Genomic DNA, 15,803 nt, shown 5'->3' with positions numbered 1-15,803 from the left:
CTTAAAATAATTTTTAAAAATGAATTATGAAGCAATGAAAGAAACAAAAAGATAAATTTATGCAAATACATAAAAACAAGTTGCAGGTAAAAATATCATGAACAAAATTAAAAGGAGAAAGGGAGTTTGCTTTATTACTTAAAGAAGTTTTACCTTATGGAGGTTTGAAAACATGGCCAGATTCTTTGATTCTCCTCTCTGTTCTCTCCCACTGAATCTGGGAGAGCTTGTGAACTGACGAGTTGAGCACAGTGCAGCAGGTATTATGTAACTTCTGCAGCAGGATCACAGAAAGCTATGAGGCCAACCTCGTTTGCTGGAACATTGTCTTTTGGAGCCCTGAGTCTCCAAATGAGAAGTCTGACTACCTAGAGACCCATGCAGGAGAAGCCACCCATGCAGGAGAAGGCACTCCTGTTGACAATGCCAGCAAATCTCAGCTTTCCTTCTATCACTGCCAGGGTACTAAAGATCTGAGTAAAATCACGTTGTGCCCTTCAGATCAGCCAGTTGCCAGATGAGTAAGTCATGAGAGCAGAAAAAGCTTCTAGACATACCTGAATTCCTGATTCCTAAAATTGTGATATAAAACATTTGCTGTTTTATGCTGCTAAATTCTGATGTGGTTTATTATGCAGCAAAGATAGCTGGAGCATACCCTCTTGTATTTATGATATTTTTACAATAAAAAATTGAAAAACTGAATGTGAAATACACTCTGGGAAAAGTTGTTTGCAAGAATTAACAAACAGTCTTAGTATCCTTTCAATATAAAGAGCTCTTACAAATCAAGAAAAAAATGATAACACCATATAGGAAAATAGGCAATTAAATTCACAGAAGAAGAGATTAAAAGCTAATAAACATGTTAGGAAGCCTTCAACCTCATTAGTAATGAAAAGAAAGGTAAATTAATTTATGAAATTAAAATTTTGGTTCTCAAATCATCCAAGGTGAAAATATACTTAATGTTGGTTGGGTTAAGTGAGAGTATAAATGGCACGAAGTTTCTGGAAAATAAATTGACATTATATATTCAGAATTTAAAAAATATCTATATTCTTTGATGCTTCTAGGAATTTAGATAACGAAGTAATCAGAAATAAAATAATATAGAAAATGTTCACTACAGTTCTATTTATAGGAGTAAAGGTATAGAAACAAGCTAAGCATCAATCAATATAGTTATGTAAATTATGTAGTTTGTATTATAGAATATCGTTTTATTGTTTATAGTGAAATTTTAAATATTTTTCCTTTGTTAATTTTGATGTGGGCACACCATAGCATAACAGAAAAATCTTAGTATGGACACATAGACTGAGTTTTGAATCCTAGATTTGCCATTTACTTTTCCTGGTGATGTGGTTTGGCTGTTTCCCCACCCAAATATCATCTGGAATCGTAGTTCCCATTACCCCTTCATGTTGGGGGGGGACCTGGTGGGAGGGAGGTAAGTGAATCATGGGGGCGGTTACCCTCATGCTGTTCTTGTGACATAAGTGAGTCATAAGATCTGATGGTTGTGTAAGGGGCTTCTCCTGGCTTCACTTACACTCTCCTTGCTGCCACCATGTAAAGAAGGACATGTTTCTTTCCCTTCCACTATGATTGTAAGTTTCCTGAGGCCTCCCCAGCCATGATGAACTGTGAATCAATTAAACCTCTTTCCTTTATAAATTGCCCAATCTTGGATATGTCTTATTAGCAGTGTGAGAATGGACTAATACAGTAAATTGGTACTGGTACTAGGATGCAACTGTGAGGATACCCATAAATGTGGAAATGACTTGGAACTGGGTAACAGGCAGAGGTAGGAACAGTTTGGAGGGCTCAGAAGACAGAAAAATGTGAGAATGCTTGGAACTTCCTAGAGACTTGTTGCATGGCTTTCATCAGAATGCTGTTGGTGATATGGATAATGAAGCCCAGGCTGAGGTGGTCTCAGATGGAGATAAGGCACTTGTTGGAAACTGGAATAAAGGTCACTCTTGCTATGTTTTAGCAAAGAGACTGGCACATTTTGCACCTGCCTGTGGAACTCTGAACTTGAGAGAGATGATTTAGGGTACCTGGTAGAAGATCTAAGTGGCAAAGTGTTCAAGAGAAAGCAGAGCATAAGTGTCTGGAGAATTTGCAGCCTGATGTGTGATAGAAAAGAAAAACCAAATATTCTAGGGAGAAATTCAAGCCTTATGCAGAAATTTGCCTAAGTAATGAGGAGCTGGATGTTAATACCAAGACAATGGGGAAAATACTTCCAGAATATGTCAGAGACGTTCATGGCAGGCTCTCCCATCACAGGCCCAGAGGCCTAGGAAGAAAAAAATGGTTTTGTGGGCCTGCTGTATGCATCCTAGGGACTTAGGGCCCTGTGTTCCAGCCCCTCCGGCTGTGGCTGAAAGGAGCCAAGGTACAGCTTGGGCCATGGATTCAGAGGGTGCAAACCCCAAGCCCTGGCAGCTTCCATGTGGAATTGAGCCTATGGATACACAGCAGTCAAGAATTGAGGTTTGTGAACTTCTGCCTAGACTTTAGAGGATATATGGAAATGCCTGGATGTCCAGGCAGAAGCCTGCTGCAGGGGTGAGGACCTCATGGAGAATCTCTGCTATGGCAGTGCAGAAGGAAAATGTGGGGTTGGAGCCTCCACACAGAGTCCCCACTGGAGCACTGCCTAGTGGAGCTGTGAGAAGAGGGCCACCATCCTTCAGACCCCAGAAGGGTAGATCCACTGACAACTTGCATTGTGTACCTGGAAAAGCGACAGACACTCCATACCAGCCATGAAAGCAGCCAGGAGGGAGGCTGTACCCTACAAAGCCACAAAGGCATAGTTGCCCAAGGCTGTAGGAGCTGACATTTTGCATTAGCATGACCTGGATGTGAGACATTGAATCAAAGGAGATCAATTTGGAGCTTTAAGATCTGGCTACCTTGCTATATTTTTGACTTGTATGGGGCCTGTAGTCCCTTCGTTTTGGGCAATTTCTGCCATTTAAAATGGGTGTATTTATGCGATGCCTGTACCCCCACAGTATCTTGAGAGTAACTGTTTTTTGATTTTACAGGCTCATAGGTGGAAGGACTTGCCTTGTCTCAGTTGAGACTTTGGGCTTGGACTTCTGAGTTAGTGCTAGAATGAGTTAAGACCTTGGGAAACTGTTGGAAAGGCATGATTGTGTTTTGAAATGTGAGGATATGAGATTTGGGAGAGTCCAGAGGCAGAATGATATGGTTTGGCTGTGTCCCCACCCAAATCTCATCTTGAATTCTAGTTCCCATAATCCCCATGTGTCATGGGAGGGACCCAGGGGGAGATAAATTAATTATGAGGGCAGTTACCTTCAAGCTGTACTGAGGATAGTGAGTGAGTTCTCATGAGATCTGATGGTTTTATAAGGGGACCTTTGCCCTTTTGCTTGGCACTTCTCCTTGCTATTGCCATGTGTAGAGGGACATGTTTGTTTCCCCTTTCACCATAATTGTAGCAATTTTCCTGAGGCCTCCCCAGCCATACAGAACCAATTACACCTTCTTCCTTATAAATTATCAAATCTTTGGTATGTCTTTATTAGCAGCATGAGAATGGAATAATATACCTCGATATTTGGAAATTTGACTTGCCACTTTGACTTGAATCTTTCATATAAGGAGAATGAGCTAAGTACCTATTTCATTGAATATGGTTATGATGAAAAGAATTCATGTATTTATAGATAACAATGCATAATAGTTTATTTATTTATTTTTTAGTTTTTGCCTTAAAACAACAAAAGTGTATTTTCTCCAAGTCTGGAGTCTGGAAGTCTGAAATCAAAATATTGGCAGGGCCATGCCTACTCTGAGAGTTCTAGAATAGAATTCTTTTTGCCCCTTCCAGCTCTGGTATTTGTTAACAAGCCTTGCTGTCTCGACTTGTAAAGGCATCACTCCAATTTTGTTATATGGCCTTAATAGTTTTATGCCTATATTTGTGTATTTATAAATAATAAGCGTAATAATTTCTCATGAATGTTGTCTCTTCTTATAAACCAAGGACACCATCTGATCTCCATATCTGAATTCAAATTCATACCACTTTCCAAATTTACTGTAAGTTTTTCACTCTGGCTCCTTTGATACCTCCCTTTCTGCCATAGTCCAATTTCTATACTATAGTCAGACTTTGAGAACAAAAACAAAAACCAATGAGTCAATTTTCTTTCGTATATCCCTCCAGTGGTTCCAATTGCCTTAAACACATCTCTACTCTTGCTCTACTCTCCACACAGCAGATTAAATGCACTTTGAAAAATGATCAGATTATGTGTCATTCTCCTGCTTCTGTGTCACATTCCCCATGCCCAATAGCTCCACATGGCACTGAGAATGAATCTAAACTTATTTCCTGGCTGCTATGCCCCATATTATTCCCACTCTGCCTTCTTTTCAACCTTGGTCCCTCCCTTCTTATCCTCCAGCCCCCAGCCACAGTGGCCTTCAACTTATGAAAAACAGAGAGCTGATCCTTGCTTTTAGGGCTTTGCAAGTCCTCTGTCTATAATGCTTTTCCCCCAGAACACTGTATGGCTGTCTGGATGCCTCACTGTTTTAATCTCCACTTGTATATCACTTCTTCAAAAAGGTCTTTCCTGAACATCCAATGTAAAGTTAAGAACTCATTTTTATAGACCTTTAGTTCTCTTTAATTCTGTAGTAGCCGTGAGAGCTTCCTTACTTAATTGTACATTTTATTTTTAGTCTGCCTTAACACCTACGCTTCTTCTCTCCCCAGCTACTCCAAAGCAGGAAACTCGCTTCGTGTACTGTAACATCTTTTGCAACCAGAACCAGCCTGACACGTGGTAGGCATTCCACGGATATTTACTGGACTCCTTGTAAATAAATATTCTTCGTACTTTTGAAACACAGAACTTAGCACTACAAAAGAAACAGCATGACATTATTTTTCAAAAAGAACAGAAATTGTAAACTATACAGGCATTTTCAAAGGCTTTAATGGTTCTGATCAGAGTTAAGTACTTAGCTTCAATTTTGAAAAAGGAAGAGCCCACAAACAAAATCACAAAAGCATACAATGATTGCATGAGGGAGTTCTCCTGTCAGATCAGTACTTTAAAAACTGTATCACCACTCCACAGGCTCCTTGCTTTGAAATGAAGAATGTTCACTGCTCACCAGTATTTTTATTGCTGCTGAATATGTGATTTATTTACTGGATAAGGAACAAGTCTTAATAAAAAGACTTCCTTTTTAGTGCAGAAAGTGTTGAAAAAAGGGTTTCATTTTTTGAGGCTATTTAATACAAGCCTGTAGAATGAGACGTCTTCCATTGACTGCATGGGAGCTCAAGCTGTTCCTCTATCATTCACTCTGGCGTGCAGGAACATTAGTGGATGGGCCTCAGTGGCCAGGTACGATCACAAGATTCAAAATCTAAATTGCTATTTACAGATATGCCATAACATTTCAAAAAGTATGTAGTATTCTCTCAGATGATCAGGCAGAAGTTTCAATATGCATTTCAACATAGCCTATCTTCACCAGTTTTGAATTTCCTTCACAAAGAAGGCTTACCACATTATTATGGTTCCTGAAGGAAGAGGAAACACATGTTTGTTAAACATGTCCTTTGGGCCAGGCTCCTTCCTAATTGTGTTATCTGCACAGTCTCATTTAATTCTTACAACTGCAGTAAATGAGTAAAGGCAATGGAAAGAAAGACTCTATTCTTTCATGCAGTGTTGAAGGAGAAGATTGGTTAATGAGGAATCAGGAAAAGAAAGGAGCTGCCTATTCTTAACCCCTGAACATCATCCCAGAGTTTGGTTTCAAGTTTTTAAGGGATACTGTGTTTTATTTTTACTGGTTCGTGGCAGTTGTCTGGAGCATGACATGTTCATTGACCTAAAATGCTGTTGCATCGGGCACAAGCTTTCCATAGGAACTGCACATTTACGTTGTATAATAGTGCTAGGATTTAGAAAAAGACAATTGGATGAGGCACGTTGAGCTTCCTTTAAACTATTCTTACCTACTCATAGAGTAGTGCATCTGATTTGGTTTCATGCTTCTTATAATGCTGGGAGAGCTAGAGGAAGGGGTAGGGAGGGCTCATTTCCCTTTCTTTACCCATCTGAAGGAACTCTTTAAGCCTTTGGCTGATTTAAAAAAAAAACTCAAGGTCGTGTAGTCTCATAAAACTCTAGGATTGTGGCATTCATTTCTACAGAAATAGGCTTGATCAATTTTGAAGTAACAACTAATCCTGATAAAGTAGAAGAGAGGAAAAGTTCCCTAAGGTTGTACGAAGGCACCATTAAGGGTCTGGATTGGTAGATCACTGGCTTTCTTTTGGGTACATTATGGTTAGAGAGACATTAATTTTCCTTCTTTTTTTTTTTTTTTTTTTTTTAGATAAAAGCCATCCAATGGCCTCAAGACCATATTTAATGGTTACAAAGTTCAAAGAAGTCAAGCCTAAGTAATCTGTTACAGGAAAACACTGAAAACATCTAAATATCTAAAGTATATATGAAATCTTTGGATTCTATTAGTTTGGAATAAAGAAGGTAGGAGTGACAAATTAATGCTTCAATATGTAAAGAAATTTGAGAAATAGCAACATTAGCTTAGAGAGCTGGAGAACAGAAGCTTCCATAGTTGGAAGCTAATATTAGGCCCTCATACTATAATTTAAGTCACAATGTTTGACAGAAAATACCTGTAAGGTTTTCATTCTTGTGTGTCCTTATGATACTTTTGCAATAGATGTAAATATATCAAATGTTTCCAGAATTCCTCATCGTTGTTGAGGAAATATGGAAGGTGAAATTCTAGCTTTTTTTCAAATGAAACAACTGGATGAACCTTCAGTCGGGATCAAATATTGAGAATATAATGGTGATGCAAGACATGGTCAGAAGTCTTCTAAATAGCAGAGGTCAGGAAAAGACTGAGGCTTTACCTAATGGTAAGTATTAAAGGAGAATATGGCATGAAGTCTTCTTTTGCTTATCCAGATATTTGAGAGTATAGAGCAAAGCTTGAATTGAACCAAAAAAGAGTGAAGTAAGTGGATTCCTTTGCTTGGTCTAATAATATTATGACATTCTTGTATTCAATTATCTTGACATTTATATGATGATCCATTCATATATTTAACCATACAATTAATTCATTGAATAATTGGTTAATTAAATATTATAGCTCAGAGAAGAGGGCCAGTGAAGCCATTTGTTTTGGGCTAGTTTTAAAAAGAAGTGCTTTGAGTGACTACAATTTGACTTAGTTTTTCCTGAGGTTAAAAGTTGATTCCTGTTTAAGATTATTTGTTGATACTGATTCAGTAACAGCTAAATCATTAAAATGATACTCTAAATATCATCTTACATACCTTCAAAATAAATGTGAAAAACTGCAAGTGTATTTTGGTAGTCACTTGCCCTGCAGAATAACATGAGCTAGACCGTGGCAGGAGGCAGCAGGAAGGAGAAACATACGTGCTGTGAATGTCTGGGATATGACTAAGGTTCTGACATGCTCTAGAATCTTGGTAGAATGAGCTCTGTGCCAAAACACTTTAGGATAGTGCCTCTTTCAAAAAATGTAACATCTTTGCAGTAAGAAAAGTTTTCAAATGATGTTAAAAGAAGCTAAGAGAAGAACTTTCACATGGTATTGGTTGAGCTCAGCAATGTCTTGCTGTCCAGACAGAATCCAGTGAGAATCCAGCTCTTGGATGATTCCTCTTCCTCCCATACAGTCAAAATACACTGCCCGTAATCCAAGGTAAAATTCGATTTCCAGAGAGAGTCCTCCCAACAAAATCGCGCTAAATTCAGCCTGACTCTTTCAGTAATAGTAACAGCTGTTGCTTACTGAGGATGCCTTACCTGCCAGGCTCTGTATTAAGTATACTTTACACATACTGTACATCATTTAATCCTCACCACAATCCAAAATAAAGCAATCTTCTTATATTTAAAATCATGTGGTAAAATCTTAAATTGATGCATTACACACACCTCCAAATATATTATAGGAAGCCAGAGTCTATGTTTTGTCCCCTTTTCTTTCCCCAGTACATAGTGAGTGGCTCATAATTTGTGCCTAGAAAATATTTGTGGAATTAAATGAACTGTCGTTTCCTGTGCTTTCCCTGAGAAACAGGTTTTCATCCATCATTTTGTTCTTTGAAAACCTAACTTCGAAGATCCTAGAGGTGAAAAAGCATTGGAAATTTTTAACCTAAGAAATGTGGATTGACTTATCTGTCTTCTTGGTGAGTGAGGAAGACTGATGTAAAGGAAGGTTGGAAGGGGTTGTATGGGAATTGGTGGGAAAGAAGAAATAGTAATCTTTGTAAAAATAACTTTTGTTCTCTCTAGACTGTAAACATAAAGAAATAAGAAAAACAAGATACTGTGAACTCGATAGTTTTCCAGGGTGTGTCTGAGATTTAACCTTATGGCAATGGGTGCTGACAGACCCACTCTCTGTGTTGAGAACTCCAGCAAGACTGGGTTTATACACAAGAGAAGGAAGGGTCGCAGTGGACGGAAAACATGCAAATAAATGCAGTTTTGTTTTCTCTTCCTTTTAGGCTAGATTTCAATTTTCCAGCTGCCGATTGGGCCTTGTCCACACTGCTCACTACCCTGATGGCTCCAGGCAGACAATTATCACCTTGGTATGTGACATATAGGAGGAACAACCAATGACACAGACTCACAGATTCTGCAAACTGAGTCCCCTCTCTCTCCAACTTTAGCTAATCCGTGGGATTATTTTATTTTATTTATTTATTTATTTTTTTGAGATGGAGTCTTACTCCATCACCCAGGATGGAGTGAAGTGGTGCAATCTTGGCTCACTGCATCCTCCACCTCCTGGGTTCAAGCCATTCTCCTGCCTCAGCCTCTGGAGTATCATGCCCAGCTAATTTTTGTATTTTTAGTAGAGACAGGGTTTCACCATGTTGGCCAGGCTGGTCTCGAACTCCTAACCTCAGGTGATTCATCCACCTTGACCTCCCAAAGTGCTGGGATTACAGGTGTGAGCCACCGTGCCTGGCTATGATCCAGTCATGTCAGGAACCATTATGGTCAAGGACAGTCACATGGTGTCCACCTGCATGTACACACAGTGTCGCGCAAAGCAAGTTGAACAGACTCCACCCTTCACTTGCAGCAGCTTCCAATAAAAACCAGACAATAGATGTGGCAAATACAATAGGGTAAACAGATGCACAGCTGTATAAGCAGAGAAGTACAACAAATTAGAAAATGTTGGTATGAACTGTTTAGTGCATGTGCTGTTTGTGGGCTGGAAATGAGAAGAAATTCTGCAAAATGAAGAGAATTTGTGTGGATGCTGTGTGAAAGTAAGGAAGAAGAGGTTGATGATGGTGGGATAATCATCCTGCTCCTTTCAGTTAGCAGAGAAAATTTTCTTTTGGAGTCAAGGGAGATGGTGTTTCCTTCAGAGGTATCTACTCAGAGGGTACATGTATTTCTACTTAGGTTCAGGTTTTTCTGAGAGATTTTGTTGTAACCAACTGAGAGAAGGAAAATAAAAATTGTATTAAGCAGGGCATAGCCTGCCAGAGAAATTTCATAAGCCTTCTTTCCACTGGAAACCAGGCTAAAAAGAAAAATAAGACAAGAATGTATTATAATTGAACATTTCACTTATAACCAACTAGCATATGCCAATTGACTTGCCAAGGAAATAATTACTTTGGTGGATTTTGTTTTTGTTTTTGTTTTAAGGGGCAATATTGCTTGTCACTGTCCAGCATTGACTGTCTTTGACATCCTAAACATTGTCAGGAACTAATCTGAACTTGCAAAGAATTCAGCTGAAAGCAATTCCAGGCAGGTCTCTACCTCAACCACCCTGAGCTGATAGGTATCTCCCTTCCTTTAAGTACATTCAGATAGAGAATTTGAAAACCTCTCCAGCAATCTTTTCCAGGGTTTATAAAATATTCCTTGCCAATAAGATCTTTCCATCTAACTTAAATTCCTTTGGTTCTAATTTAAATTCATTTCCTCTTTTTTTTTCTTGTTAGAGAGGAGAGTACTACTCACCAATAGGAACTTCTCAAAATATATCTGCTAAACACACATCTTAGGCTTCCTTCCTGAACATATATGACCTATTTCAGAGGTTACCTATTTATTATTTCACACACACACACACACACACACACACACACACACACACAAACAGTACTACTTTGGTCTCTTGCTTTTTTTCTCATAAGATAACCTGCTATAGATCCCTTAAAATTGTGAGTTACCACAACTAATTTCATGAGGTTTATTCTACAATATTGACATGTAAATATGTCCTATTTGTCTAGTTCCAATCAGGCTTTCTTAAATCACAATGGTCTGTAAGAATGTTGGAATTTATAGTTTATGCTTCCTTAGAATGGGTGAAGTGAAGGATAGTCTCAAGATAGTGATGGCCACTTTCTAGCTCTTAACACTTTGGGCAAGAACTTTACCTCTAGATTCATGAGGAGAAGAATGCCTTGCTTTTGCAACTATAAAATGAGGAGATGGACAAAATAATTTTAATTTTATCCATCTTGAAGACCCAACAATTCTATGAATATGTCTTAAGCATTCCTTTGGCCAGAAAGAGCAAAGCAGCTATTTTCTCTTAACTATCATTAATTTTATCCACAGTGGTCAATATGTGTCACATTATCACTAATTTCTCAAGTGAGAACTTCTACATTAAATTTTTAATTGTTTTACTGAGTTATAACTTACACATTTTAATATAAGTTTGTCAGGTACCTGCTCCTGCCTATATGACACATTAATGTCAAAGGGTAGAAGTTTGCAGCTCAGTGGGTTTTTGCATTTGCTAAGTCATTTTGCAGTTTATTATTGCTAAATGTCTTTGCAAGGCCATGATAGCATATATAAGAGTTTTTATTAAATGGCTTTTAGGCCACTGGAGAGGAGTCTGTAATTCTCAATCTCTTTCATTCACGTGGATGTGCTTCCTGTCTTTCATGCCCTGGAATCTTTTAAAGCACATGCTAACAAAATGAGCCTTTTGAGAATATGATGACACATGGAATTCCCTTTAGAAGGTAATTCCTTTATTTCAAAACCTTAAGTACTAGGGAATAAAAAAATTGTGATCGAAAGAGTCTTCAAAACTAGGGCATTGAAAAAAGTCCATAGCAGCAATGTTTGGAGTTGATCTTTTTCTCCTGTGATTATCTATTGAGTATCAATTTTCACTTCATTTCCTTTTAAACTTTTGCTGAACTCTGAATTAAGCAGAAAAGGGCACATCAGAGTTAGCCACATCACCACCCGCATCAAAAAACCCAGCGTTGCAATCTTCTCAGGGTTTTTTTTTTTTCATGAGACAGAGACAGAGTTTCACTCTTGTTACCCAGGCTGGAGTGCAACGGCGCGATCCCAGCTAAAGGTGGATAGTCTCTTCTGTTCATCTTTTCACATATCAGCCTGGCTTTCCCCTGCCCTTTCACTTGCAGACATGCCTTTCTTTAAAGTCATTTTCTGCTTGACTTGAAAATACTTCATCAAACCTAATGGCTAATTAAACATAGGAAGTCTGAATTCAATTATACTCTGGATATCAAAATAGGATGAATAATTTTTATAAAATTTAAGCCATTTTTCTTCTATGACAACTTTATCAGCAATTTGTTTTCTGCCTCAAACAACAAATCTGTCTGGGTTTCCAGGCATTTCCTTTGCCCTCCTGTGGGCATCCCCAGGGTCCCTGTCTCCTCTCACTCTCAGCCCTGACCATCTAGGCTGCAGTGGCTTCATTTTTTTTTTTTCTTTTCTTTGTCGTAATTGTGGCTCTGTGCCACTAAGTGCAAAGCAGGTGTTCTGCACTCTGGATGGCTGACCGGTCTGCTGAGCCATCCGCTGACATTTCAAATGCGTCTTTTCATGTTTTTGACCCACCTTACATTACACAACTCACATTAATTGTTCCCTGAGTAAGATCTGCACTTTTTGACCACTGGGAGTGCCTGCCTCGCAATTCCCCAACTTGGTGCTGGAGTTGACCTTGAGCAAGGGAGACAGCATGTTTGCTCTTTTAAGCTTCATTATCTGTAGTGGTACTGCCCAAATTCTGAATGGCCTGGAGAATGCTCTCCATCAGCCCTTTCATCTTTTCATCCCCTTCTTTTCTTTGGTTTACACGTCCTCTTCTGCTCATTCTCCACTTCTGCTCACCACACTGAAATCAACAAAGCACTGAGGGAAAAGTGGGCATAAGGGGATCACTATGAAGGTCTTTCCTCCCATTCACTTTAGTTCTCAGAAACTCCTCACCATCCTTCTAAAATCTTGCTGTAAATGAATCCTTCTGCACTTTTGATTTCAAAACCAAAGATTGTCTTTTCTTAATCTCTAATCCAGTACTTTTTCTTGGCTTTTGAATACATGACAGTTCTTTCATTTCTTCAATGCACTGACCACTAAGAAGCTCTTTCTGCTATAATGAACCAATTCATACAGAGCTCAGAGTGTAGGAAAGATTGTTTTAATTTAGGTTCTCTCAGGTATTTATGTCAGCTTGCATGATATGTTTATATGTAAGGCTGCCTTTTGGTGAATGTAATTCTCTTGGAGGATCAGTAAACTATTATTTTTATAATGTTATCACCTTGAATTCTGAGAAAGAAAAATTCAGGTTAGCAGAATTCTAACCATATAGGAAGTCACCCATGGTAACATAGTGTTATTTAATATACATTAAATATTGATATCAATAACATATTGAGTGAAAGGTCTATAGGAATATGGAGGTTTTGCTCCATGTCTATCTTGCAACCTATCTCCTTCCCTGAAAATTCTCCATCTGTCGTTCAGTATTAGAAAATAAAATATTCTGAGGTTGGGCCAGCCAATAAGCAAAAAGTTAACTTTCATTCTTTGCTCTAACCTTAGCAGAGAGAGATCTACTAGTTCAATCATAATATGGTATTGGGAAGGTAGCCAAGTGAGAAATTTTGAGAAATTCTATGACACAATTAACAGATCTAATTGAATCTACTCTTGATTAAAAACTGCCTACTGACAGGTTATGGGTTCATAAAGTTCGGGATAGTTTTGGTCTTAGGGACCCCTGCCACAAAGATGGTCAAACATAGGTCTGAGTCTCAAAACCATAAATGATTATAATTCTAGTGATGTGGACTAAAAAATTTATCAATATGCGAATGAATACGAAAGCTGATCTAGCTCAAGGTAAGTGTTAGAATTCTGAGAGTCCATTGAAATGGAAGAAATCACCAGAGTGATCATTCCAAAGCCCATGTCATTCACTCACTTAATTTAAATTGCCCCACTGCTGTTAGAATCAAGTCCAGGTCCCCAGTACCACACTCATAGCCCTATTGACCTCTACATCTTCCTTTCTCTTCGCTTCACCTCTCACTTCATCTATCCAGAACTACATTCATTTATATGAAGTCACCATGCTTTCTTACCCTCTGGGTTTGCCATACGTTGTTACCTCTGATTTGCCTGGCTAACACTTACTCATGCTTCACATTTCAGCCTGGATGTCATTTCCTCCAGAAAGTCTTACCTGTTTTCTTGAGTTTGGATTAGGTGTTCCTCATATCTGCTCCCAAAAGCCCTGTGCTACCTTAGCCGAGCAGTCACTCTGGATAGGAATTGCCTGTTGATTTGTCACACCAGACCTGAAAATTAAGACTCTGTCTTGCTCACTGTTATATTCTGAGTGCCTGCCACATTTTAAGGCTGTTGTGAGGAGTAAATGAAATTTCTTATTCATTCAACAGTTATTTCCTGAGTACATACTATGGGCTAGGAACTCCTTTGGGTTGAAATATATTAGTGAACACAAATTGTAGAAAATATTTGTATCTGCTAAATATATGTATATATAAGTTATGCAACGCAGACCCTGAAACGTGGAGAATCTCTTTAAGTCTTTAATGATAATAATAATATTAATGATAAAAAGCTAGCATTACTGCATGTCTACTATGTGTCTACTATATGCTAGATACTTAAATATTTTTTCACATATATGCCACTCCCTTATATAATGATGCTGTGGCATTCTGGTACACATAAGTATGCAAGTCAACTTTCTTTTTTACTAATTTTTCATAACATCTCATATCATTTATCTTTCATCACATGGATTCAATAAGTTTTTCTTACCCCAGAATAAAGGTTCACTTCTAAAGACATGACTTACTGCCAGAAATCGATGCTGCAGAACTAGAAATCTCATTTAGAAACACCTATCAGTCACTTGGGCAGTTTCAAGTGGATTTCCTGTACATTTCAAAGAAAGGATTGTAGGATGGGATTAGAAGTAGCCTATCTTCCGTGCTTCCCTGCTCTCTCTAAGTAGTTCTAATTAGTCAAAACCTCAATGAAACTTGCCAGTGTTCAGTTTTTATATTAGCATTGAGGAGTCCCAGAACTTAACCAAGAATGGTTGGTGAAACAAGAAAATGTTTGTTCTCCTCTCTGGCCTCCCTGCCTAATCAACTGAGTATGACTTGAATAGTACTCTGAGCTCATTCATCACAATGTTCTGCTCCACAGCAATTTGTTAAGCCTAAGCCATGGTACTTGTCTTCAAGGGGCCATCATCTAATTGAGAGGATAAGATGTGCCCAAGAAATAATAGGGTAACTTCATACACAGTGGATTACTGTCTTCTCAGTTGTGTGGACTAGTCTTGGGGACTATAGGTGCTCAAAAGAAAGGGAATTTGATTAAGATCAGAAAATTGAGGGAAGATATTATGGAGAAGAGGAGGAGATGGGAAGCTGGGTCTTGCTGAGTGAATGTGAATTGGATAAACAGAGGGAGATTATCATGCATTTGGGGGAAAATTTGGCAATGGAATTGATGTTTGTGAGATTGCAAAGACACTGATCTGTTTAGAAGGAAAGAAACATTTTGGATACTGATCAACAATATGTGTCCATGTAAAGGGTAACCTTGAATAACAAGCAGAACAATAATAAAATATTTAGAACTGAATGAGCCCTCAGAGAGTATTTGAATTGAGCAATTCCATGGCAACAAATAATTTAGCTTCAACTTTATCTCCAGCCCTAGTTTGGGTAAGTCAAGATCTCTGAAAGATCATTAGTTAATAAATATAAGAGCCATCACTAGGGTCAGAGAGGCCTTATTATATGCCTAATTGGGAATTGGGCTCCTTCTGATCTTAGCTCATTACTAATTTGCATGACTTTGTAAAAGTTACTTCATTTGGTGAAGGCTCAGTTTTTACATCTAGAAATAATAAGTTTCAACCATTTTATTTCTAGTGGCACTCTGAGCACTTAAGATTTGTGATTGAATGATTTATTTTGCATTTTTGAACCTATGTAATCTTTTATGATGTAACTGGAATACATTTTCAGACTAAACTCAACAAACAACCTAGATTCTCTGAGATTGTTCTAAGTGGTATATTGGATGTGTCGTATCCTTTAGAGACCATGAAGAGTCCAATCATCAGATCAAAGATTTTAAGGTTAAAATAGCCCTGCAAAGCACAGACTGAAATGGAAAATAGTGCTCTGTTAGTTACATCAGTGGGGTGGTATTGCTCATGATATAATGAGTAATATTTACTAAATGCCTATTTCGTGCCAATAATTTTACAGAAAATATATGTCATTTATATAAGAACTCCTCATATAAATATTATCTTCTATTGTAGCACAAAACGGAGATTTGATGACTTTCCTAAATTCACTTAACTTATTTATCAGTGGCAAG

At 38.1% G+C, this 15,803-nt stretch overlaps 1 protein-coding gene and 1 long non-coding RNA gene across 6 annotated transcripts in view; one reads left to right on the top strand and one right to left on the bottom strand.

Moving 5' to 3' along the window:
• COL8A1 (collagen type VIII alpha 1 chain) overlaps positions 1-15,803 on the bottom strand; it is a 153,495-nt gene that overhangs the window by 56,750 nt on the left and 80,942 nt on the right. Inside the window, exon 1 of one of the 5 annotated variants that reach the window (XM_078352210.1) lies at positions 154-219. The exons of the other annotated variants lie outside the window; for them this stretch is intronic. The gene's annotated coding sequence lies outside the window, so the exon portion shown is untranslated. Of the gene's footprint in view, positions 1-153; positions 220-15,803 lie in introns of those variants that run through there. 5 annotated transcript variants of the gene reach the window in all.
• LOC118147805 (uncharacterized) overlaps positions 1-15,803 on the top strand; it is a 112,419-nt gene that overhangs the window by 75,203 nt on the left and 21,413 nt on the right. The window contains exons 2-3 of the long non-coding RNA XR_013527699.1: positions 4,778-8,287; positions 8,609-8,695. This is a non-coding gene — a long non-coding RNA (uncharacterized LOC118147805). The remainder of the gene's footprint in view (positions 1-4,777; positions 8,288-8,608; positions 8,696-15,803) is intronic.

This window comes from Callithrix jacchus, chromosome 15 (assembly GCF_049354715.1).
Source record: "Callithrix jacchus isolate 240 chromosome 15, calJac240_pri, whole genome shotgun sequence".
NCBI lineage: Eukaryota > Metazoa > Chordata > Mammalia > Primates > Cebidae > Callithrix > Callithrix jacchus.
This window is presented reverse-complemented; position numbering and strand designations above follow the sequence as displayed.